The sequence below is a fragment of the Lathyrus oleraceus genome, chromosome 6, assembly GCF_024323335.1.
Source record: "Lathyrus oleraceus cultivar Zhongwan6 chromosome 6, CAAS_Psat_ZW6_1.0, whole genome shotgun sequence".
Classification (NCBI taxonomy): Eukaryota; Viridiplantae; Streptophyta; class Magnoliopsida; order Fabales; family Fabaceae; genus Lathyrus; species Lathyrus oleraceus.
The window spans coordinates 121684185-121708569 of NC_066584.1; positions in this window are offsets into that span (position 1 = coordinate 121684185).

Below are 24385 nucleotides of genomic sequence, written 5' to 3' on the forward strand. Positions count from 1 at the left end.
GGTGATGATTTGAGAAACTCGTGTTCTTGGATGTTCTTGAATTTTCTGGACTGAAGAAGATGATATTCATGTGTTTGATCTTGTTTTTCATTCAAATTTTTGAAACTCATGTTTCCCTCCCCCGCCATAATTAATTATGAATCTGCCATTACTAATTCTAATTAATTTGTTTAATTATTAAAAAATTCATATGACCTTTAAAAAATCGTAAAAAATAGTAAAAAAATCCAAAAAATATGGAAATTTTTTCTATAGCTTCCTTGGTGAGTGTAGGTTTTTTTTGACCTATTGGTCAAAGTTGTGCTTGGGGAATATTTTATTTGACCTAGGGTTTTCCGATGTATGTCCATTTTTGATACATTTTTGCAATTTGATCATGAAATGCTCATAATGTAGAATAAATTCTTGAAAATTTTTGTGGTGGTTCTTGACTCATTGAGGATTATTTATATGTAAATTTCATGAATTTTGGATACCTGGTTAGAGAGCAGAAAATTCTGGAACTTAGGTGTGACAATTTGTGTCACACCTCATTATGTCAACTTGCAGGATTTTTTTGAGTGACCTATACATGTTGAAATAAAATGAAATTTTGCATGATGATTGGTTGGCATGTTGTGATGTTGTATGAAATTTTGTAGAATTTTTCACTGCATTTTCTATTTGATCATGATTTTTCATTTCTGGAGATCATTTGTGCAAGCTCATATGACATAGGTTTGTAATTTTGATGTGAAATCCTCATATTGTATTGTATGGCCATGAAATTTGATATGCATGAACTAGACACATTTTAGGACCTCCCTGTTTTGGTCTCATCCATTTCTTTTTTGTTTTCAATGAGATATGAATTTTTGAATTGGATGTATGCATTGATGGTGTGAATTGAAGCATGAAATTATGTCTGTTTTTGATGATTTTCATTGACATGGTTCCATTTGCCCAATTGAGCTCAAATTTGACATGGTAGACCTTGATGGACCCCTGTTTAGGTGTAATTAATTTGAGAATTTTTGGATGTGTTTTGGCATGGCTTTGAATGCAATACTTCTGTTTGTATATTTGATGCTCCATTTGACTTAATGTGAATTGTTTTGGGCATAATATGAACATGATGGATGATATAAACATGAGACCAATGATGTTTGCTCTTGTTTGATGATAATTTGATGTTGGATGGTGGATGCCTTGCTGTTTTAAAATTTTTCTTGCTTTTGGACCCTAGGCTTGGCCTAGTGGTCTAGTTACTAATATTTGCTTGATTTTTCAGGATCAAAAGCATCATGTACATGGAGAATGATACAAGTTGATTTTAATTGATGTTGTGGATGTTTGTACACTAACATAACATTGTTTTGTAGGTGTTGGAGCTTGGGCTTAAGCCTTGAGCTTGCTTTGTGTTGTATTGTTTAAACTGTTTGTTTGCTGTATAGTTTGTCTGATTGAGTACTGACTGAGTTTGATTGTTTCCAGGTACTTTAGTTGCTCAGTTCCTTGTGAACTATTGCTTTGCTTTGCTTTGCATAAGCAATTTGCATTGAGGTAACTTCTTAAAACTTCATGTAGTCTGGAGACCCGGCTGTTACCGGGCCGGGCAAATTGTCTGAAGTCCTCCTTAAGAGGCAATGCTTGTGTATGTTTATTTTTAAGCCAAGCAGGAAAAGCCCTTCAAGTAAGGCAATTGGTGGAAGGTAGGGACAAGCAACCTGTCCCCCACTATTCAGTGAGTCTTCTCCTTGCTCCCATTACATGGTTGTAGCATTGAGATCAAAAGCCCAAGATCCTGTGCAGTGCACATCGAGTCTGAGTCACTGAGTATAGAAGGGTTCCCCTATTCTGGACCCATGCTCATTTGTCAGATGCTCTCCCTGGTTAGGGATAAGAGCTGTGAGGTCTCATCCTCACTTCATCCTTTCATCTGCTTCACCTTAGCCTCGTAATGGCAAGGTTAAGAGCAAATCAAAACCATGTACAGACGACTCGCTTCGGCGGTCAAACCCCTTTGATTGAGCCTCTTGTTTGGTTATAGCGGGTGCTCTGTGAATCTCTGATTGACATGCTTGTTTGAGATGCCTGTTCTCATTTGATATATGATTGTATGCTTGTGTGCTAGCTTCTTTCCTGGTTAGGTTAGTTTGCTTATGCAAGTAGGATAGAAAACCGAACTTAGGGTTAACGATGCATGACAACATTAGGCTCGAGTCTCAGCTCCCTAGTTGTGTATCTTTCCCCGGTTTCTGGTTAGCAATTTAGTCCCTTTCAGGGGAACTACATCGCCCTGATCCTCGTTCCAGACGAGGTATGTAGGCAGGTGGTCGTGCGAGACCACTCCGGGCAACCTTTTTCTTTTTGCGTGTGTTTACTTGTTATCTGACTATGTGTTTTGGTTCGGATGCCGACGTAAGCCCAGTGATTGGCAGTCGGGCTCCACGTTTGTCGTTTTGAGTGTGTTTTGGTTCGGATGCTGACGTAATTCCATCCAGTGGTTGGCGGGCTCCATGTTTGCCACCCTTGCTTGTTTATTTGTTTTGTGTTGTTTGGCGTGCGTAAGCCGAACTACAGTGGCTCTGATTCTTGTTCCAGACAAGATATGTAGGCATAAGGTGCGATACCTTATCGAGCCCGTTTCTCTTAACCCCACCTGCGTTCCCCGTGTGTGTGTGTGATGTTTAGCAACCTTTTCTTTATTCTAGAACGTGGATCCCGTCGAGTACGACGGACGTGAGGGGTGCTAATACCTTCCCCTTGCGTAACCGACTCCCGAACCTTTTCTCTCTGGTCGCGAGACCATGTCTTTCCAGGTTTCTCTGAGCGTTTCCTTTCCCTATCTTGGGATAAATAACGTTTAGTGGCGGCTCTGTGTGTGTTTTTATTTTTAGGCTCGCCGGTTGATTTTTCTTTTCGCAGGATGCGACAGCAGGTCGTTGCCAGGTTCCTGAAAAGAGACATCATTTGCAGATATGGGGTTCCCGAAAGAATCATTACTGATAATGGTTCTAATTTGAGTAACAAGATGATGGCAGAACTGTGTCGGGAGTTCAAGATTGAGCATCACAATTCTTCTCCTTATCGTCCGAAGATGAATGGGGCGGTCGAGGCAGCCAATAAGAATATTAAGAAGATTGTGCAGAAGATGGTCGTGACATATAATGATTGGCATGAGATGTTGCCATTTTCATTGCATGGGTATCGAACTTCAGTGCGCACATCTATTGGGGCAACACCTTTCTCGTTGGTATATGGAATGGAAGCAGTGCTACCGGTTGAGGTTCAGATTCCTTCGCTGAGAATCCTGATGGACGTGAAGTTGCAAGAGGCTGAATGGGTAAGGACTCGGTATGAAGAGTTGAGCCTGATTGAGGAAAAGAGGCTGGCGGCCATCTGTCATGGGCAGTTGTACCAGCAGCGGATGAAGCGTGCTTTTGACCGAAAGGTGCGACCTCGTGTGTATCACGTAGGAGATCTGGTGCTGAAAAGGATCCTTCCTCCTCAAAACGATCGTAGGGGCAAATGGACACCCAATTATGAAGGTTCATTCGTGGTCAAGAAGGTTTTCTCTGGAGGAGCCTTGTTGTTAACGACCATGGACGGTGAGGATTTTCCATCCCATGTGAATGCGGACGCAGTTAAAAAATACTTCGTATAAAGAGACCCGCTGGACGAAAAGAACAAAAGAGTCCAGGCAAAAATGGGCATCCCGGCGAACCGAAAAAAAATGGAAAAGGTTCAGGCAAAAATTAGGGATAAAAAGAAAAGAGAAAAACTGTACACCCGGCAAGTCGAAAACCCCACAAGGGCGGCTTGGGCAAAAAAGGGTATCCCGGTAGACTGAAAACCCGAAAGGGCGGTCCAGGCAAAAGAGGGATTGAAACGAACAATTGCGTCTAGTATGATCGTTTGTACTTTGGTTAAGGCACCAGGATAATCCCCGACAGGGATCGGTCGGAAACGTCTTGTTCGGAAGGCAGAAGGTACGGAGAGTCTGAGGACATATGGGGTGTAACCGAGTTGGAACTCGATGAGATCACGGTTTCACATTGCCATTAGGATAGATTTTCCGTTTATGCGCAATTACCTCTTTTCAGGGATTGCTTCCTGTGTATTGCTCAGTTACGAGCCACCTTTTTCAATCAATAAAATGCATATTTAGTCAAATAATTTTATTTTTGTTTTCATTACCGCTTTGATTGCAAAAACATCCGTTTATTTTTATAAAGAATCTTTGCATTTTGAGACATAGGGGTCCTTTCCAATGCATGCTTATAAGATTGAAAACTTGAAATCTTATTCGGAAGGTTGAGTGACCCAAGTGTTGAAATTTTGGCATACCTGGGGCATGTTTTTATCTAACGATCTCTGTTGCAGGTGCTGTTAGATATTTTCACTCACTTGCAGGTTGTGATGTGAAGCCTTTTTGACAAGAGATCCCCGTGGAGTCCACTCAGGGACCAGGGATTGAAGAATGGTGAAAAGACAGCGAGGGATGACGACGATCCTGAATATTAATCAAGAAGACTCTTCAAAGTCTGAGGATTGGAAAGTCTGTATGAATCCAGGGAGTTCGATCTCCGTCGAGTACGGAAAAGTCAAGAATACAAGGTGATGAATCAGAAAAGTCCAGACGAGTCTGGGAGCTCTCAAAAGTGAAAAGCGGATATTGGGTTTAGATGTGGAATGTCAGGGTTCGACGAGTCGACGGGTGTTCTGTGCCAGACTTTCCTTGTTTCCCCAAGCAGAGTTGGGATTGTTACCTCCCCAGCAGATTTAAGGTCTATGTCTTTCCAAGCTGGGTCGGGATGGTTACCTCCCCAGCAGGTTTTAGATCGGTTTCCTCAGCAGCCAGGCCTGAAGGTTGCTGTTTCCCCAGCGGAGGTGTCCGTTGCTAGTTTTTCCCCCAGCAAGTCAAAGGTTGTTGTTTTCCCCACAGAATGCGTTGGGAGTTTCGTCCCCAACGAAATCCCCGAGTGGATCGGTTTCAGTGAAGGTCATCCCTGGTAAGGGTGGCCTATTTCCCAGCAGCAGTGCTATTCCCCAGCAGGGAGGAGATTGGAGTGTTGTCGAGTTCCTCAGCAGAATGCCTCGAGCTCCCCAGAAGAGTCCCTTGAGGGGGATACTTTTTATGCATTCATCATGTAGATAAGCATAGCATATTGCATAGCTAATTGCGTAGCATTTCCATAATTATGGAGCATTACGCTAAAAAATCATCAGCATGCATCAGCATTGCAAGCATAAGCTAGTCTCAAGCCGTGGTTACTGTTTGAGAGGTGGTTTCGCCAGAGGGTGAAGATGTTACTCTGAGGAGTTTGGCATCGTGATTTTGAATTAACAGTATTCCCCAGTAGTGCGATATTGGAGGAAGAGTTTCTGTCGGGCGGAGATGGAGATGATAATTCAAGAGGTTTTGGGGTTTCAGGAAAAGCAAAAAGAGGATAATCCTCAGCGAAGCGCAAATTGTTCGTCTGCTAGGGTTGAATAGGGGATAGCATGCTCTTGGCTTGTTATCCCCAGCTTGGGTCGTTGGCACGCGTGCCGCCTCATTTATCAATATCCTTTATTTCTGCTGACGCTGACACGCATGACAAAGTTTTCCGGTATTCAGACCGAGGTGGGTATTCAGACCAGTTTCCGATTTTCAGATCGAAGAAGTTTCCGACGATCAGGTCGACGCACTTGTGGCATTCAGGCCAGGTTTCCGGTACTCAGGCCGAGGAGGGTATTCAGACCAGTTTCCGATCTTCAAATCGAAGAAGTTTCTGACGATCAGGTTGAAGTACTTGTGGCACTCAGGCCAGTTTTCCGGTATTCATACCGAAGTGGCATTCAGGCCAATTTCCCGGTATTCAGACCGATATGGCATTCAGGCCAGCTTTCCGATTTTCAGATCGAGGAAGTTTCCGACGATAAGGTCGACGCACTTGTAGCATTCAGGCCAAGTTTCCGATTTTCAGATCGAAGAGGTTTCCGACGTTCAGGTCGAAGAACTTGTGGCACTCAGGCCAGTTTCCAATTTTCAGATCGAAGAAGTTTCCGACGATCAGGTCGACGCACTTGTGGCATTCAGGCCAGGTTTCCGGTATTCAGGCCGAGGTGGGTATTCAGACCAGTTTCCGATCTGCAGATCGAAGAAGTTTCCGACGATCAGGTTGAAGTACTTGTGGCACTCATGCCAGTTTTCCGGTATTCAGACCGAAGTGGCATTCAGGCCAATTTTTGGGCATTCAGGCCAATTTTTCGAGCATTCAGGCCAATCTCTCGGCGATCAGACCGACATCAATACTCTCATGTTCCGATGCTCAATTCAGACTGATGAGCGGCGTTCAGGCCATGGTGGTTCCTGTGTTACCATTTATTTTGGTATTTAGGTCAACGTTCCTTTTCGGTATTCAGACCGACTTTCTCCGTACCAGACGGATTCTTCTTTTGAGGTTGTTTCTTTGCCGATTCTGACAGGCATTGTTATTTATTTTCCCAGCGGAGCGCAAATTGTTCGTCTGTTCTCGGTATTCAATCACTCTTCACCCTGATCATCTGAAAGCCGAGGCTATTCATATCGACAGGTTCACAGCGGATTGAATAGGGGCAGTTGTAACACCTCAAAATTTGCCCTCCTCTCTTGGGACTAGCTTAGCACATTCCATTTCATGTTTTAGGACATTAGGCATTGCATATTGTATATCATCTGATAATAAGAAGTCATCCTCCTAAGTCTTGCTCAGAAGATATAGAGGTTAAAAGATTCAAGCCTGAGGGTCTCATAAATTAATCACTAATCATCTGAGGTTTGTGCTTCAATTAGGGTTTCTTGATTCCTCAAGGAGGATGAGTGTTATCTTATTTGCCAGAGTATATCACCATCATCATGGTTTTATCATCACCAAGAGGTTCATTGTGCTTGATCATGTTCCTTGGGATTAGGGTTTTGACCTCTGGTCAACCCTAATCAGTTGCATTCTACTAGTCAGGGTTTTGCAAGGAGATGAGGTCTTTATTGAGATGGAGATCATCTTATGGTTATTATGTGGAGCTTGTATAAGCCAGGGTTTCATTTTGGTGCTATTTCATCAAGGGGTTGAGGCTCAAAATCATCTGTGCATGATCAAGTCAACTGTAAGTCAACAGAAAGTCAACTGTGGATTTGGAGGTGGGAAGTGGTCAGAGATACCTCATTCATGTTCAAACAAGTTTCATTTGACATTTCAAACATCAACATTGAAGAATTTGAGGTCCAGTCAAAAATTTCCAAAAATAGCAAGTGACTTGTAATTTGAACTTTCCAAAAATGGAAAGATTTTGGACCAACTTAAACTCAACATTACATCATCAAGAAAGCTTCAAATGAAATTTTGTCCAACATGAAAGTTGAATATCTTTCTCTCCCATTTCCAAAAAGTCCAAAATCATGAATTTCTCACGTGTGGTTGAGGAGATATGGTCCAATCATGGCAAAGTGTGGTTCAAACTTCAAATGAGCATAACTTTCAAACCAAAACTCCAAATTGAGTGGTTCTTTTTGCACTTTGATCCTTGTAACATGTATTTTTCAAGCATACTATCACTTGGCATGAAATCTCATTGCATGATCATTGGTGCATTCATGAAGATTTTTGGGAAAAATTTCATAAACTCATTTTGGTTGAACATATGCATGCCAAACCAATTCAAAACCTTGCATGGACTCATTGTGGGAGATTTTAGGCCCAGAACATGCACTGTTCACGTGCATGGAGGTGCATGAAGTAGAAATTGCATTTTTGCACTTACACCTTCAAAGTAATTAATCTCATTTGCATTTGCCCTAAACCTTTCTTAAACATGATTAGCATGGAGTATATATGCTTAATCATAACTGTTTTGATCAGAATTAACATTTCAGATCTAGATTCAACCAAATTCTCAAAATTTTCTCTCACTTTTTTTTCCAAAATTCTTCAAACCTAAACACTTTTCATTGATTAATTCATCATCATGAAGCATAATTGAGTAGAATTGGACAAGAATTCAGAGGAAATCGTGGCTGTATTATTCATGTTCATAGCTTGGAGCATCCATGGCAATTGAAGATTGAGCTAGATTCGTGTGCATTCAAGCTTCCAGTTCATCATCATTTACTTTAATAAGCATATTGGAGAAGGATTGAAGCGTGGCAAGGCTTGGAAGCAAGAGATTTCAATTCTATTCATCAAGAGGTTGGTTTTTCGACTTCTTTAATCTTCCAATCTATTATGCTAGTTGTATAGATCTTTGAATGGTGGTAAATCTGAGCTTTGAATGGAGTGATTTGGTGCTGATTTGAGTTAGTTACATGCATTTGAAGTTTTGATGATGATCCTTAATTCCTTCGATCCAAGCATATTGTGATGTTTTTGCATGAATGATTTGTGGATTCGTGATGTATGATGTATAATGATTCGAATGCTGTGCTCATTTTTCATTTCTGGACGTTTTGGATTTTTCTGGAAAATTCTGGATGAAGATCTTCATGATCTTCATCGTGTTCATATTATTTCCAGTTTTGCTGGAGATTTTCCTGCGAATTTTGCCACGAAACGCATGTGATTTCCTGCGGAACGCATGTGCATTACCTGCGGATTTTTAAATCCATGCATGCGTGCGCTTAGGGTTTGTATACTGAAACGCAGTCGTTTTGCATTAGGCGCGCTATATAGTTTGAATTTGGCACCGGTTCGAGCCTGGCTGATGGCATTTCTCACATTGCCTTGCATTTTCACTAGTTCCTTCATATTTCATGCCATGCCTCCCATTTCATTTTTTATTTCTTCCATGAACTTCTAAAATTCACAATAAATTGAAAAATGCATCAAATGACCTCCATTTTTTTGCATTATGATCCTCATGTTGTCTACTTTTTTGTGATTATTAAAATGCAAGTTGTGTCTGGCTTGAAAAATGTTTTGCCCCAGGGAGATTGAACATGTGTTCATTTGTGCTATTGCCTTGTTCATTTGATCATGAAATGCTTGTCTTTAATCCAATGCTTCTGAAATTTTGCATGCTATAACTAGACACATTGCTTGACATTTTGGTGTTGATTTGGTATTTTTATCAATTGTCAATTATGTTTTATGAATGTGCTAAGTTGGTGTGACAATTTGTGTCACACCTTATGATGTTCAACTTGAATGATGAGTTTGCCATGCCAAATGATGTCCAATGCTCCTTATTTTTTGTGTGATGCATGTTATAGATGTTGTGATTGCTCATGAATTTTGTTGGAATTATTTGAATCATTTCTGATTTAATTGAGATTTTTCATTTTGGATGGTCACATTTGAGCTTTAAAATTGCCTTGAACTTCAATTGATCATGAAATGCATTTGGTTAATGATATTGATGTGAGACCTTTTGGAATGTGTCAAGATGTGTTTGAAGTTACTTCATGTTAAATTTCAGCTTCTGTTTTGAATTTTTTCCCTACCTTTGACCCTAGGCTTTGACCTAGTGGTTTGCCTCTCACATTTGAGCTTTGATTTCAGGTTGAACATCCAAGTTCCATAGTTGTTGATGCTTCATCATTTGAGCATTGATGTTTGCTTTTGAGTACTAACATTTGTGTGTTTTGTAGGTTGATGTTGACTCACTTGAGTTTGACTTTTGGCTTACACATTTTGTACATTGGGATTGTTGGTTGCTTATTGACTGTTGTTCGATTGTCTGAACTGTGTACTGATTAGTTTAGATTTTTCAATAGGTACCTAAGTTGCTTTGAGTTCTTTTGAACTTGCTTTTGCTTGGATTGTGGTTTGCTTACCACCTAGGTATAACTCTCTGACTTCATGTAGTCTGGAAGACCTGTCCTGTTATGTGGGAAGGCACCTGTCTGAAGCCCTCCTTAAGAGGCAATGCTTGTGAATGTTTAAATTTGTGCCAAGCAGGTAAAGACCTCTTAGGAGGCAATTGGCAGATAAAAGAGATGTGTAATCCATCTCCTGCTACTCAGTGTGTCATTCCTTTTGCTCACACACCTCGTGTTGATGCATGGTGGATAATAACCCAAGATCATGTTGTGTCAGTCACTTGTGGAGAAGAGTTCCTACATTCTGAACTCCCACACCTTCTATTTTGAGTCAAGCTCTCCCAGGCCAGGGATAAGAGCTGTGAGGTCTTACCCTCACTTCCCATTTCATCTGCTTCACCCTAACTCTCAATGTTAGGGTTAAGAGCTAACCACACCCCATTCCAGTTGGCTTGCTTTTGCAGCCTAGCCTTGTATGAGCCCAAATTGTGTGCATATAGTGTGTGTGCTTGCTTTATTGTGCTTGTATGTGCGACTGTGCTGTTTAGGATAGCTTGCTCCCTTTGCAAGTTAGATAGAAACCTCAACATAGGGCCATTGTGGATTACATGATAACTATTAGGCTCGAGTCAGGCTCCCTTCTAGTTTGTCATTTCCCAGTCTCTGGTTAGGTTAGAAGCTTTTTCCCTGTTCAGGGGAACTACGTCACCCTGATCCTCATACCAGATGAGGTACGTAGGCAGGAGATGAGCTGATCTCTCCGGGCGCCCTTTTTCTTTTGCAACCCCTTTGTGTGTGTTTGCTTGACAGCTAGCAGGCTCGAGTACCAGTCTCCCTGTTAGCTTGTTTGTTCAACTTTTTTGTTGCTTTTGACGACTCAGCATCTGGTTAACCTCTTGTTCGTGTGGAGTCTGACATAAGTCCAGCGATTGGCAGTCGGTTTCCTGTGTGTGTTTGTTTGTTTGGAGTCTGATGTAAGTCCAGCGATTGGCATTCGGTTTCCAGTTTGTGTTTGTGTGTTTGTTTTGACGTCTCAGCGTCTGTGCGTGTGTTTTGTTTCGGCGTGCGTGAGCCGAACTACGGTAGCTCTGATTCTCATTCCAGATGAGATACGTAGGCATAGGATGCGATATCCTAGCGAGCCCGTTCCCCTCTTCTTCCATCTGTGTTTCCTTCCAGTGTGTGTGTGGAGTTTGTGAGCAGTGTTTAGCAACCTTTCTTCTGTTCTTTTGAGCGTGGATCCCGTCGAGTACGACAGATGCGTAGGGGTGCTAATACCTTCCCTTCGCATAACCGACTCCCGATCCCATCTCTCTCTGGTCGCGAGACCATGTCTTTTCCAGGTTTACTTCGAGCGTTTCCTTTCCCTCATTTGGGATAAATAACGCACGGTGGCGGCTCTGTTTGTTTTGTTTTGCCCGCCGGTTGTTTTTCGCGGATGCGACACAAGTCACATGTGGAAACACAAGGTAACAAACGGGTTAGCATGAGGTAAAGTCAAATGAATGAGAATGGTGCAACAATATGTAAGCATGTTCAATGGTTAAAATCGATTCAAATGGTGATGGATTAATCAATGGAAAACAATCAAAGATCCATCATGTGATCATGGCAAATGAAATTAGACACACAAAATATTCATCACCTAAATTGAAATAGGATTTTCAATTTAATCAAAATGATCATAAACCAAATGAATTGATTAAATAGACAATTAAAGTGATTGTTAATTCTAAAAATTAAAATCTACCTAAACATGAATTAGGATCAAAATCAATCGAATATGACATTCACAATCCAAAATCAAGAATTGAATCTAACGACTATGATTATACAATTCAAATTGAATGGAAATTAACCTAAGGTCTAACCATGGCAAAATCAACCATTAACCATATTAATCTCAACAAAATCTACAAAATGGAATAACAAAACCCTAAGCATAGCAAAATTAAACTACCATGAGATTAATCTGGAAAAAAAACTAAAAATCAATTAAAACCATTAAACCTAATTTCTAAATCTAACTAGAATCACATTAATCCTAACTAGACCTAATTAACAAACAAAAACCATATTAATTCCTCGTTTTTCTAAAAAGGGAAAAAACCTAATTTTAATAAAATCCGCAAAAGCAAACATCACGATTAACCGAAAAAAACAGAATTAAAATTAAGTTAATTATCCTTAAGCAAAAGGTTAATGGGGATTAGGATGAACATTAGGCTATGGGGGTAAGAACATGGAAAGAGGTGAATTCTCTTCTCCTTCAATTATGCTTCTGCTAGTGCTTCGTTGAATACAAAGTGCCTCTGTTATTGTTTTATTCCTCTATTTCTTTATGTTTCTCGATTCTACTTCTGTGTTTTTCTATTGCGACTTCTGTGTGAGTTTGGATTACTGACTTGGGAAATTATGCAGGGTACCATTTCTGGAAGGTATCAAAGGTTTAGGAAGTGGAGTTAAGGGAGTTGGGAGGTTGAACTTTTGGAGGAGGTTAGAGGTGAGGTTCAACGAATGTTGCAAGTTGAAGGTTCGTTGGTTTCTTGAAGTGTTGATTGAGTTGGGAGATGGTGAGGTTCGGTTCTGTTTGAGAAGTTAAGGCTAGGGTTAAGGGTGTTGGGTTGTGGGAGGAATAGATAGTTAGAGGAGGATCTATAGGTTTTTCGGTTTATCAGTTGAAGGTGAGGATGTGATGCTAGTTAGAGGTTGAAGCAGTTAGAAAAAATGGAAGTTAATTGTTATGATTTCTCCTATAACAGTTAGTTTGGAACCCTGTTATGAGTTGGAAATGGAGGTGGAAGAAGTTAAGTTGGAAGTGGAGGTTAAAGGAAGTGAAGTTGTGAATTTGAGGGTTGAAAAAGAGGGTGGGAGGACTGAATTCTGGTGTTATAGTTGGTTAGAAGTTTTGGAAGTTGGAAAAAATTTATTGTAGTTGTTAGTGATTCTGTTAATTGGTCGAAGGGGTTTGGAGGTAATTCTGTTATGTAGGGGTCTGTTATGGCTTTCGGTTATGAATTTTGGTTGTGATGAATCAGTTATCCATTTGCTACATGTTAGGCTGATTGGTTGGGTTAGCCATTCTGTTACATCGGTTGGAGAGGTTATGGTGTAACTTGGTTTTTGAATCAGTTTTGTTACAGGTTTTGAAAAAAAAAATATTCGGTTAGCCGCAGTTATTTCTGTTATGTTAATAGGATGAAGTTAGTTATATCAGTTTGTTAGACAGTTAGTGAAATGTTGATACGGTTAGGATTTTTGTTAGGCCTGGACTATTGTGGATTTAGTTTCAGAAGTCCATTTTATGTTATAACCTTCTGTTATGGTTGGATGTCTTTCTAAATTTGTGATGATGTATTGTTGTTATGGGTTAAGTAAATCCTGCAATTAGTTATTATGACGAATTGTGATGATAATATGTTGTTAAATGAATGTTGCATCATGAACCTAGTATAATGCATTGTTGTGGTTTTCTAATGTTTGAATATCTTGTATGAACCTTGGGCTTGGTATGATAGCACTTAATGTTGATTATGGTTAATATTTGATGTTTATTTGCAGGCTCGAAATGAATCGGTTACGGCATGTCAAGTAGATGTATGTGGATGCCTATGGAAGCATTATGCCATGGTGGTTTGGTGGGCTTCCAAATTCAATTAAGATGTTATTTTCACTTGTTCATAGTGAATCCAATTGGTTGATTGTTAAATCATGCTTGTTGTCATCATGGAACAGACTTGGAAATTGGCTTTGGATCATAGGTTCTAGGAATTATGGATTTGCATTTGTGATTTTAGATCATGTTGTAACTTGTGTATTGGAAAATGGATGTGATTGAAAATCCAGAAATTGGATAGAAAATTTGTATGTTATGTAATGGTTTTTTAATAGTTTGGATCATGTTGAATATAAATATGGTTTATAGTTTATGTATTGGTTAAAAGATGGTTTAGATTGTGTAAGACCCCAATTTTGTCCCTAAGATCCCTCATGGCATCATAACATTGCATTTGCAAAGCCTCAAGGATCATAAGCATCTTGGTTCCCCTTGCTTTGGGTGGGACCTCTTGTGAGTGATTTGAGATCACCAAGTATGCTTGAATTGTATATTATTGCTCTTCTCATCTTTATTCACTAACCAAAAGCACAAAAATATGTCACTAACATCTTTTGTTTGTAGCTTGAGCAATCACAAGGTCAAGAACTTCAAGGAGATCCTTTGTGCAAAGATATGGTCAAGAGAATATGAAAATAAGCATGGTAATGGTTCCCAAAGCTCTCATCTATTAAATATGCCTCCCAAGTATCTCAATTCATCATTTTGATCAAAGCAAGTCAAAGGGTTTGAGGTTTATCTCCCAAGGAAACCCTAATTCATCTATGTATCAAGTGTGCCTTGCCCATGAAGCAATCTCAGCCCATGATCAAATACAATCAAGGTAAGTTCTTTAATTAATCATTTCATGCATATTTGAACTTATTTGAGTGCCCTCAATCATCAATTCATCAAGGTGTGAGTTATGGACTTGGAAAGTTGATCAGTCAATTCATCTAACTATTTTGAAATGTACTAAGACCCAACTTTTTATGTGTTGGTCAAATGGAGATGATCCCAAAATAAAAAATGTTCTTAAGGACAATATGAACAACTTTCATGTTCATAAAAAATTTATTTGAAGCTTGGAAGGTCATCTCCCATTCCAAGACATTATAGGTCATTTTGACTGAAACCCTAATTTTAGGTCAACTTACCAAGAACATAACTCATTCATTTTTTATGATTTTGAGGTGGGATCAAATGCATTGGAAATATTAAGATGTCTAATTAAAATGTTATGTTGAACAAAATTTCAAAATCGCAAAAGAAATACATGTGATAATGCAAAACATTATAGGTCACTTTGGACCAAATGCATTGAAAGGCAAAAAAGTCCAACTTCAAGTGCCCATAACTCCTTCATCAAAAATCCAAATGATGCAAAATTTAAGTCCATTTTGATTGTCTTGAAAATACATACAACTTTGATGTTGGAAATTTTTCCATTTGAGGCTTTCATCAACAAAACAGAAGGGCTTGAAGTTGGACCAATTTGGCAAAATTCTCAAAGGCATGTTTTGCACTATGAACTTCATGGCCTGTTTTCATAAATTTCCACACTCCAAATGAGTTTTGGTCCAACATAACATTTGTTCCTTATGTCAAGACCTTTCCAACCATTACCCACATGCCTATGCCTCAATTTTTCAAGTGGCATTTTCGAAGAGGTGAAGTTTTAAGCTCAATTATGCATAACATGTTAGAATTCCATGCACAAGCTTATGCATTGCCAACTACACGTCCATTTCAAGTTGTTTGGTCATCATCATGCAAATGCAATTGAGTTTGGGCCTTCTACATGATCATACAAGCCCATGCAAGGAAAATCCACTTGCCATGCACACGAGGAAACTCACTTGCTCAGCCAATTCCAGCTATAAATAGAGGTGCATACCTCCATCAAATCTCAACCTGAAGGCGCCTGATATGCTGCACAATTGAATCCCTAGCCATACCTAAAGGAACTAGTTCATTTCTCTCAAAAAATTCAGATATGAAATTCAATTGCATTTGGTTGAATTTTCAGATCTAAAGTTCATAAACCTTCATCATCCAGTCCATAGAAGTTCTGTTTGGCAAGAGGAAGCAAGGAAGGTAGCTCAAAACTTCACAATCCAAAGGTGTGCTTCAACTGGTTTTTTCTTCGAAACTCCCTACTCTTTGATCTATTTGCTTGGCTATTGTGTTGTCTGAAGTCCTCTCTATAGAGGCATAATTGTTGTATGCTCAATTTTCAAAATCAAGCAAGTTCATGATGAACACCATCAAGTTTCAACCTCTGATTTCTCTCACTATGGAGATCTAGAGTAGAAATAGATGGCACATGGGTGATGTACATCACCCCAGCTTTAATTCGATACCTGGATCGTGAGTTTTGGTTGAGTTTGGAGGACCTGCAACTCTGGCCGGAGCTTGTATGCTCGCCGGAGAAGACGGTGGCGCTGGCCACCGTCCACCATGCCAGATTTAATCTGGACCATTGGATGTATCTCCCACGTTTTAATCTCAGCCATGCGTTTGGATTAGTTGTTTTAATGCCAGGTGTGACGCGTTTGACTTGGACTCACCATGAACGCGCATCTCACATCCGTCTGACCCGCCACGTCAATTAATGAGGCTTGATCAGACGCATGTGGTTTTTCTGATTTTCTTAAATTCCATTTTATTTTCTTTTATTCCATTTATTTTCAAAAATTCATACCTTCTTCATTTTAATTCCAAAAAATATGGGACCAATTGCATTCTTCTCCATTTAAATTGTAGTTTCTAAAAATATTTTTTAATATTTTTTATTTTGTCATTAGATATTTTTTTTATGAATTTTCTCTTTTCTGGTTATTTTTAATTCATTTTAAATAGTTTTTAATATTCAAAAAATACAAAAATATTTTCCTAACCTATTTGAATGATGATGGATCTATGAAAAATATTCTCATCAATTTATTAATTGATTTGAGATTTTAGTTCAATTAGGTTATTTTTTATTCATTTTTAATTGATTAAAAATAGTTTCTGACTTTTAAAAATGCTGAAATTTTTTGTCAAACTTTGTTTGACCTTGTTGAACTTAGAATAAATCACTTGGACTTTTAAAAGTTGATTTGAAGTGATTTTGAAGTTTGACCTTTCTTTAATATTTTAATTCAAGTTTATTTTGAATATTAAAAATGCCAAAAAATATTTTGTTCATTTCTTGACCTCCAATCTTCATTTCACTTCTGTTTTTGATTGTTTGACCATGATCCTCAATGTCATTGGTCAACACTTGTTGATTGGTACATTCTTTTTTATCTAATGCACTTTATTCTTTCCATTTCCTTTTCCATTGTTCATCTCCTTCTTCTTCTTCTTTTTTCTTTTTGATCAATGAGTTGAAGGTTGATAAGTTAGCATTGATTAGGGAGACTTAATCTTCCTTGATTCAAATATAATTCATCTTGATCAATTGATCAAGTGAATGGCTTTGCATTAAGGATAGGTTGTTTCCTAAACCATGCAAAGGACTTAAACCAATACAAGATCAATTCTCTTTTTTCTTTTGGCATGGCAAGTTGTTGGAACTTGGTTCACTAATCAAGACTTCTAAACTTGTGTTGTTGCCTACATTACTATTGACCGGCTTCAGATAGTTGTGACTTCTACATAAGTCCAATTACGATTGCTTAACATAGCGCTAAATTTGCCTTATGGCACACTAACTACTAATATTAACTATTAACCATTAACATTTACTTTTTGCACTTTACTTTTATTCAATTTACTATTCTTGTACATATTATTCATTTGTTTTTCCCTTTGCTCACTTGAGCACATGTTTATGTTAATGTAATTTGCCTTTTGCTCACTTGAGCACATAATTGTGTATATACTTTTGTGTTTTGTTTGTTTGTTGTTGACCAAATGCAAAGAAATGGACAAATGGACTTAGACTTTAGGACTCTCCCTATGCAAATTTGGAGTCAAAGAGCAACTAGGCATTGGGCCTTTAGAGTGCTATAAAAGTCAAAGAACAACTAGGCATTGGGCCTTTAGAATGCTTAATATTGAAGATGACTTTGAAAGGACCAACTTCTAAACTCCTCTTGTCCATTCATCATTTGTTTTATAGAACTTTTTGATGTGTGTGTTTTGTGCTAGGGATTCCAACATTGAGCCAAATTGAGGAGCCATTACCATGAGCTTACAAGAGAGAGAGATCCAAGATGCATTGAGGAGCTTTCCAAGGGTTCATTTGATTGTTGATTGCTTGAGTTTATGCTTATGTGATTGCTTATTCCAAAGGATGGGAGCTACTTGGATCATCAATATGATCTCAAGAGAGGAACTCCATTATGGTCTTATTCTTTATCCCTCACCTCTTGTATGCTTAGGACTTTAGCCTTTCTTCTTCTTCTTCTCTCCACTCTAGCCAAAACTTTTGTGCAAACATTTATCACTTGTTTTCAACATTAGAAACCTAAGCCTTATGCTTTTGATTTTCAAACTTTCTTTTCATAACACTTATTTTGAATTGAACTTCTAAGCCAACTTTGACCATTTTGGTAAATACTTTTCATTGGTAAATATAACCCATTCAAATGCCTTTTTGTGGTTTCAATGGCCACTTTCTTAATCAAACTTTTCATAACCTTAGCTATTAGGTTTGAGTTATCCTTGAGGTAGATGTAATGCTCACCTATTTCCTTAGTGATGGACAATGAGTCTTCCATGCTTATTATAGGGTTAACCCCTCACTAGCATGTCGAAGCTATCCTCACATGGTGGATTTGTGGTTTTAGGTTGAGTTTCCTCCCTTGGATAACAAAAGACCTTAAGGTTTTTGGATTAATCAATCCACTCACCCATTTTGAGATTTTTACCCTGAACTATGAGGTTTTGATCCTAATCTTTTTTAAAGATGGTACGTAGGCAATGGGTTTATCCATCCAAACACAAAATGTAAATAACTCGTATATTCTCTTCTCATCTCTTCAATCATGTTTGCACAAACAAATTTTCACAAAATACCAACCATACAAAAAATGTGAAAAGGGCTCCCTAGGAGTACCTAGGATGTTTTGGGTGCCTAAAACCTTCCCATTGCATAACCAACCCCCTTACCCAGATCTTTGACTTTTTTACTAGTTTTTGATTCGATAAAACTTTTAGGTTTTTGTTCGCTTTCTAACCATTCTTTTGGATAAATAGAAGTGCAGTGGCGACTCGACTTGTATGATTTACCTTAGATTTAGTCAATATCTCTAATGGTAACGAATACCCCGCTACAGAAAAGTGGCGACACTCTGCTAGGGACCTGTATTGACCTAGTGGGTTTTGCCTACTTTTCATATTGTGTTGTATATTGTTTTGTGACATCTTTTTGTGCAATTTGGGATTACTGTATTGTATGTAATGATTGATTTGCTTGAATATTAATTCCTTGTATGCTTGGTGATCTTTGTGAGATGAGTTCTATACCCGAACTCAAGTGCACTTAGGATAAGAGAATGGCATAGTCTTGTTGACTTGTGTGGAGTTATTCCTTAGCAAGTTGACTTGCAAGTCCATTCACTTGGTGGAGGTCATGTTGGGATCAATAATGTCACACAAGTAGTTGTGGTTAGACATTACTCTTTCCAATATAGACCTTAGAAGCCAAGGACCTTAGTTGACCAAGCCCATCTTGGCCTATTCTTAGGATGTAGTGCAAAGGTCGTTCAAGTGTAAGATTTGATACAATTGTTACGCGATACTACACTCATAAGAGTCTCTCTTGAGAATATTTTTGGAATACGAGTAGTCGTTTCTCCGATAATATCCGAAAGATGGGATGATGACTATGGGATCCTCTTGTAGAACATGTTTGGCAGGTTAAACCCTAGTACACTCCCTTTGGGTGGTTCTAAACCGAGACTCCATGCTCGTGATTTGCAACAAACCCTTGATTCATGGTTGATCCGTTCATATATCCTTAATATCAATGGAACTTGGGTGTTGATAAGTGTAAGACCCCAATTTTGTCCCTAAGATCCCTCATGGCATCATATCATAGCATTACATAGCCTCAAGGATCTTTGAGCATCTTGCCTTCCTTTCCTTTGGGTAGGATATCCCTGTGAGTGGTTTTGGATCACCAGGCATTGCTTGCATTGTATATCATTTGTTTTTCTTATTTAATCATTAACCAAAAGTACAAAAATATGTCATCCAACCATTTGTTTTGCAGTCTAAGTAGCACAGGTCAAGGCAATTCAAGGCATTCCTTTGTACAGAAGGGGATGGTATTTTCTTGGTGAAAGGACCATTTGATCATTATATTGAGCTTATATGAGCTCTGGTTCCATTTTGGAGCAAATTCCCCAAGTGGTTGAGGCTCAAGTTCATCAGAACATTTTCAGGTCATCTAAGGACCAATGCAAGTCAATTGAATGCTTTGAGTGTGGGAATTGAATTTCTTCATCTCATTCATGTTCAAACAAGGCCTATTCATCATGTCAAACATCTACATTGAAGAATTTGAAGCCAGTGCAAAAGTTTCCAAAAATGGAAAGTGACATATAATTTCAAGTTTCCAAAAATAGCAAGTTTTTGGACCAAATTCAACTCAACTTTCCAACATCAAAGAAGCTTCAAATGAATTTTTGTCCAACATGAAAGTTGAATATCTTTCTCTCCCATTTCCAAAAAGTCCAAGATCATGAGCATCTGATGAATGATTGAGGAGATATGATCAAATCATTGCCAAGTGTGCATGGAACTTCAAAAGGCCATAACTTTTGACTCATAACTCCAAATTGAGTGCCTCTTTTTGCATAACGCTCCTCATGACATATAATTTCCAAATCATTCATTACATTGCATGAAATTTTATCATATGATCATTTGCTCATTCATGAACATTTTGGAGGGAAATTTGGAAATTTAAATTTGGTTAATCATATGAACAAAATACCATTGCCATTGTGTTCATAAGAGGACTTTAAGTGAAAATACTCATGCATGTGCTACTGTTCACGTCCAAATTTGCATGACACCTCACATTTTCCAATTTTTGGTCATACACCCCATTTTCACTTAATCCCAATTAACACAAGCCTAATCAAAATTTCAGAGTGATTAGGAGATGGTATATAAGCTTAAGCATAACAGAATTCTAGAGGTTTTTGCTCATTCTAGATCCAAAATTTCTTTTCCCTCCATTTTTGCTCTCCATTGAAACTTCAATTTCTTCGACATAACACTTTGATTTTATTGCATATTCTTGTTCTCTGATAATCATTGAGTGCAGATCAAGCTCTTGATTGAAGAATTCGAGCCAGAATCAAGTTGTGCAAGCTCAAGAACATGAAGATGGAAGTTGAAATCTGAGCTAGATCCAAGCCATTCCAAGCTTCCATTCACGCACAAAGCTTTAATACACGAGTCATAGAAGAGATCTGGACGCTTTTGGCACTTGAATCGCTTGTTTCCAGTGACTGCTCTTCAAGAGGTTGGAATTTCGAACCTCTTATTTCTCCTTTTTATGCACATAATATTGTAGAGCTTCTCATGCTGAGCATTCTGATATAGATTTCATAAAAAATGGTGAAGTATTGACTGTGTTATGATGATTTGAAGTTTTGGATGCAAAAATGTTTTGGCTCGATTCTCTTTATTCATTGAGTTTTAGGCCAGATTATTACTCGATCCGTGTTGTGCTTGATGAGAGCTTTCCAATGATGTATATATTGCCTATTTCTGGAAAAAAAAATTGAGCTTATCACTGTAGCGCCACCGTCTTCATGAAGAAGACGGTGGAAACCACCGCTGGCTGCCCTGCTGCACTGTAGCTAGGGTTTTCTGGTTCAGCTTCTGAAATTGTACTGTAGAAGCGCCTTTAACATCATGAACGTTTGTTCGAATCCGTGTCATTGTTAGGGACCAATTAGTATTACTTTTTATATCATTTTATTGGTCTCTTTTACCAAGTTTTGATGTAATTACACACTTCTGTTCTCACTATTTTGTATAAATGCAATTAAGTTTAATTTATTTTGTTTTGAATAGTTATTTCACATATTTGTTAGTTTTGTAGAAATTTTGGATAAGAAGGCTTTGGATTGCAACACCACATCTTGGAGGAAGCTTGCCAAACAAGGAAGCTGGAGAAGCAACAGTTCGCGCCGCGAACTATCTTCGCGCCACGAAGGCTGCGAATCCAGCAAGCTGACTGAGGGTCAAAAGTGCTGTCTTGCAGAAAAAGTTTATTGCCATTTTGATGTCTGCCTGGGAATTGCTTTCCTGCTTTGGATGATAATGACCAATTAGGGAAATGTCAACCTTTTTTGTTAGAAAAAATACATTATTCTAGGGCATTCATACATTACACATTTGACATTGATATTGAGAGTTTTTGGTAAGAGAGAAAAACAGAGTTTTTCTTCTTTAACTTTCTGCTTCGTAACAATGATGATGAGGAGCTAAACTCCCTTTTGTCAAGATTGGAGGTAGTAGCTATTCTCATATGTTTATGTATTCCATTTGATTTATATGTATGATAAAGATTGTTGATGTATTGAATACTGTTTTTGCCCTAAGTTGAAAACCAGATTTGAGTAGTTGTCGAGAGAGATTATTTGAGTCTTGACATAAAACAGATTTTCAAGTAGTGAATAAGTTGTAGAGATAGATTTACTCATTACTCTTCTTTGGTATTAAACATTAAAAGATTGTGTAAGACCCCAATTTTGGCCCTAAGATCCCTCATGGCATCATATCATATCATATCATGGCCTCAAGGATCATTGCATACCTTTGCTTCCCTCCTAGTGGGTGGGTATCTTGTGAGTGTGGTTCTTGATCACCAAGAATGTATTGCATTTGTATATCATTGCTTTTCATTTGTCTATTAACCAAAAGTACAAAAATATTGTCATCTAACCTTGTTACTTGCAGATGAAGCAAACTAGGTCAAATCAGTCAAAGTCAGTCATTGAGATAGATGGTGGCCATTCTTGAAGAATTTGGGCACCATGATCATTCATCAAGAGTTCATATGAGTTGTGACATCATTTTGGATCAAGATATCAAGTGGTAGGGGTTTGGAATTCATCAGAACATGGTTCAGTCAAGCAAAACCCTAGCAAAGTCAACTGAAGTCAACCTTGGTCAACTACGCATTTAATCAGTGATTTGATGGTGGGAATTGGTTTGAGAGGTCTCATTCATGTCCATATAAGCCTCATATAACATGTCAAACATCCACAGTGAAGAAAATAAAGTCAGACAAGAAATTTCCAAAAATAGAAAGTTGACCTGTAATTGGACTTTGCCAAAAATGGAAACTTCTTCTCCTCAACATTACATCATCATACAAGCTTCAAATGAATTTTTGTCCAACATGAAAGTTGAAGATCTTGTTCTCCCATTTCCAAAAAGTCCAAGAACACTCATTTCTCATGTGTGGTTGGCAAGTTATGATCAAATCATTCTCAAACATTTTTGAACTTCAAAAGGCCATAACTTCTAAACCATTTGGCCAAATTGAGTGAGGTTTTTTGCTACAAGTCATATTTGATGTGCTCTATCCAAATCTTTCATCACAACTCACCAAAAATTTACCAATCAAAATGGCCTTTTTCCAAGTGACTTGAATTAAATAAGTGAGGTGAAAAAATGAGTTTTCAAATTAAGCCTTTCCAACAATTTCTACCAATTGAGAGTGTTCAGAAATCAAGTTTGGAGTTTGTCTAAGGCCCATTTTGCAGCTGTAGCACATGCCCTTGTCATTTGAGTGAATTTTCACTAATTGCCATAACACTTCATTTTGAGCTAATTTGGATTAACCATTCATTAACCAAACTTAGCAACATTAAACAGCATATATATGTTACATTTTTCTGCTGAGAAGCCCTAGCCACAAACACACAAACAGATCAAAAACTCTTTTTCTCTCAAATTCTCATTTCTTCATTTTGAAACTTTTCTGAAAAATATTCAAAGAACACGAGCTAGGGTTGGGTGTTTCATAATCCACCATCACTTTGGAAGCATTTGTGAGCATTATTTCTCAACTGTAAGCAAGGGAACCGCACTGTTGCATTAAGAGTTCATCCATGGCAGATCTTGTTTTGAGCGAAACCCAACATTGCTGAGCCAAAATTCTTTGTTCATTCATCATTTGGAACCACCAGGAGCATCTGTTTCAGCTCATCATAGCCAAATCATCACTGTTTCATCATTACCTTCCAAATCAAGTAAGAATTCGAATCTCTCCATTTGCAAAATCATGTTGTGCTTTGTATAGATCTCTCCATGCTGGTTTCAATGAGCTTTGAATCATTAAAAATGGTTGAGTATTTTGAAAGTTAGGTTGAATTGAAATTTGATGTGTGAATATGTTTTTGCATGATTCATCCTTGTTAGCATGATTAAATGAAAATGATTGTTGGATTTGTGATGTGTGTTGTTAGATGAGTCGAATGATATGCTTGTTGTCCATTTCTGGAACCAAAAGTTCATCACGATTTTGATGATGATGAACAGCAACAGTAAACCCTAATTCCAAATGCCCAGAATTCGTTTGCTCATGTTTGGTTGGCTGGGATTTTATTTTTGCATGAAAATCACTGTTTGATTGCCATGAAGCCACTTGCCGCGTGCCACCTCACTAAGTGAAACGCAGCGTTTCACTTAGTGAGTCCAGTTATTACCATTATGCCACCGGTCATTCCATTTATTTAATTAATCATTTTATTTCTTAATTTTTATTTCATTTGATATGCCAAACTTACAAAAATCATAAGTCCTTCATTTTTTATCCAAAATTCATGGGACTTTTTGAAAAATGTTCATCTTGATCTCTAGTTTTTTATCATGTTTTTTCCAGATTTTTTGCATGAGTGGATTTTAAATTGTGCTAGGGTTTGTCATATGTGTCCATTTTATGTATGTCTCACCAAATCAATTGTGAAATGATGATACATTATCCAATGAGGCTGAAACTTTTTGTGCTTAAACTAGACATGTTCATGGTGATTTTGGTGTAGAGTTTGTGAATTTATCATTTCTGG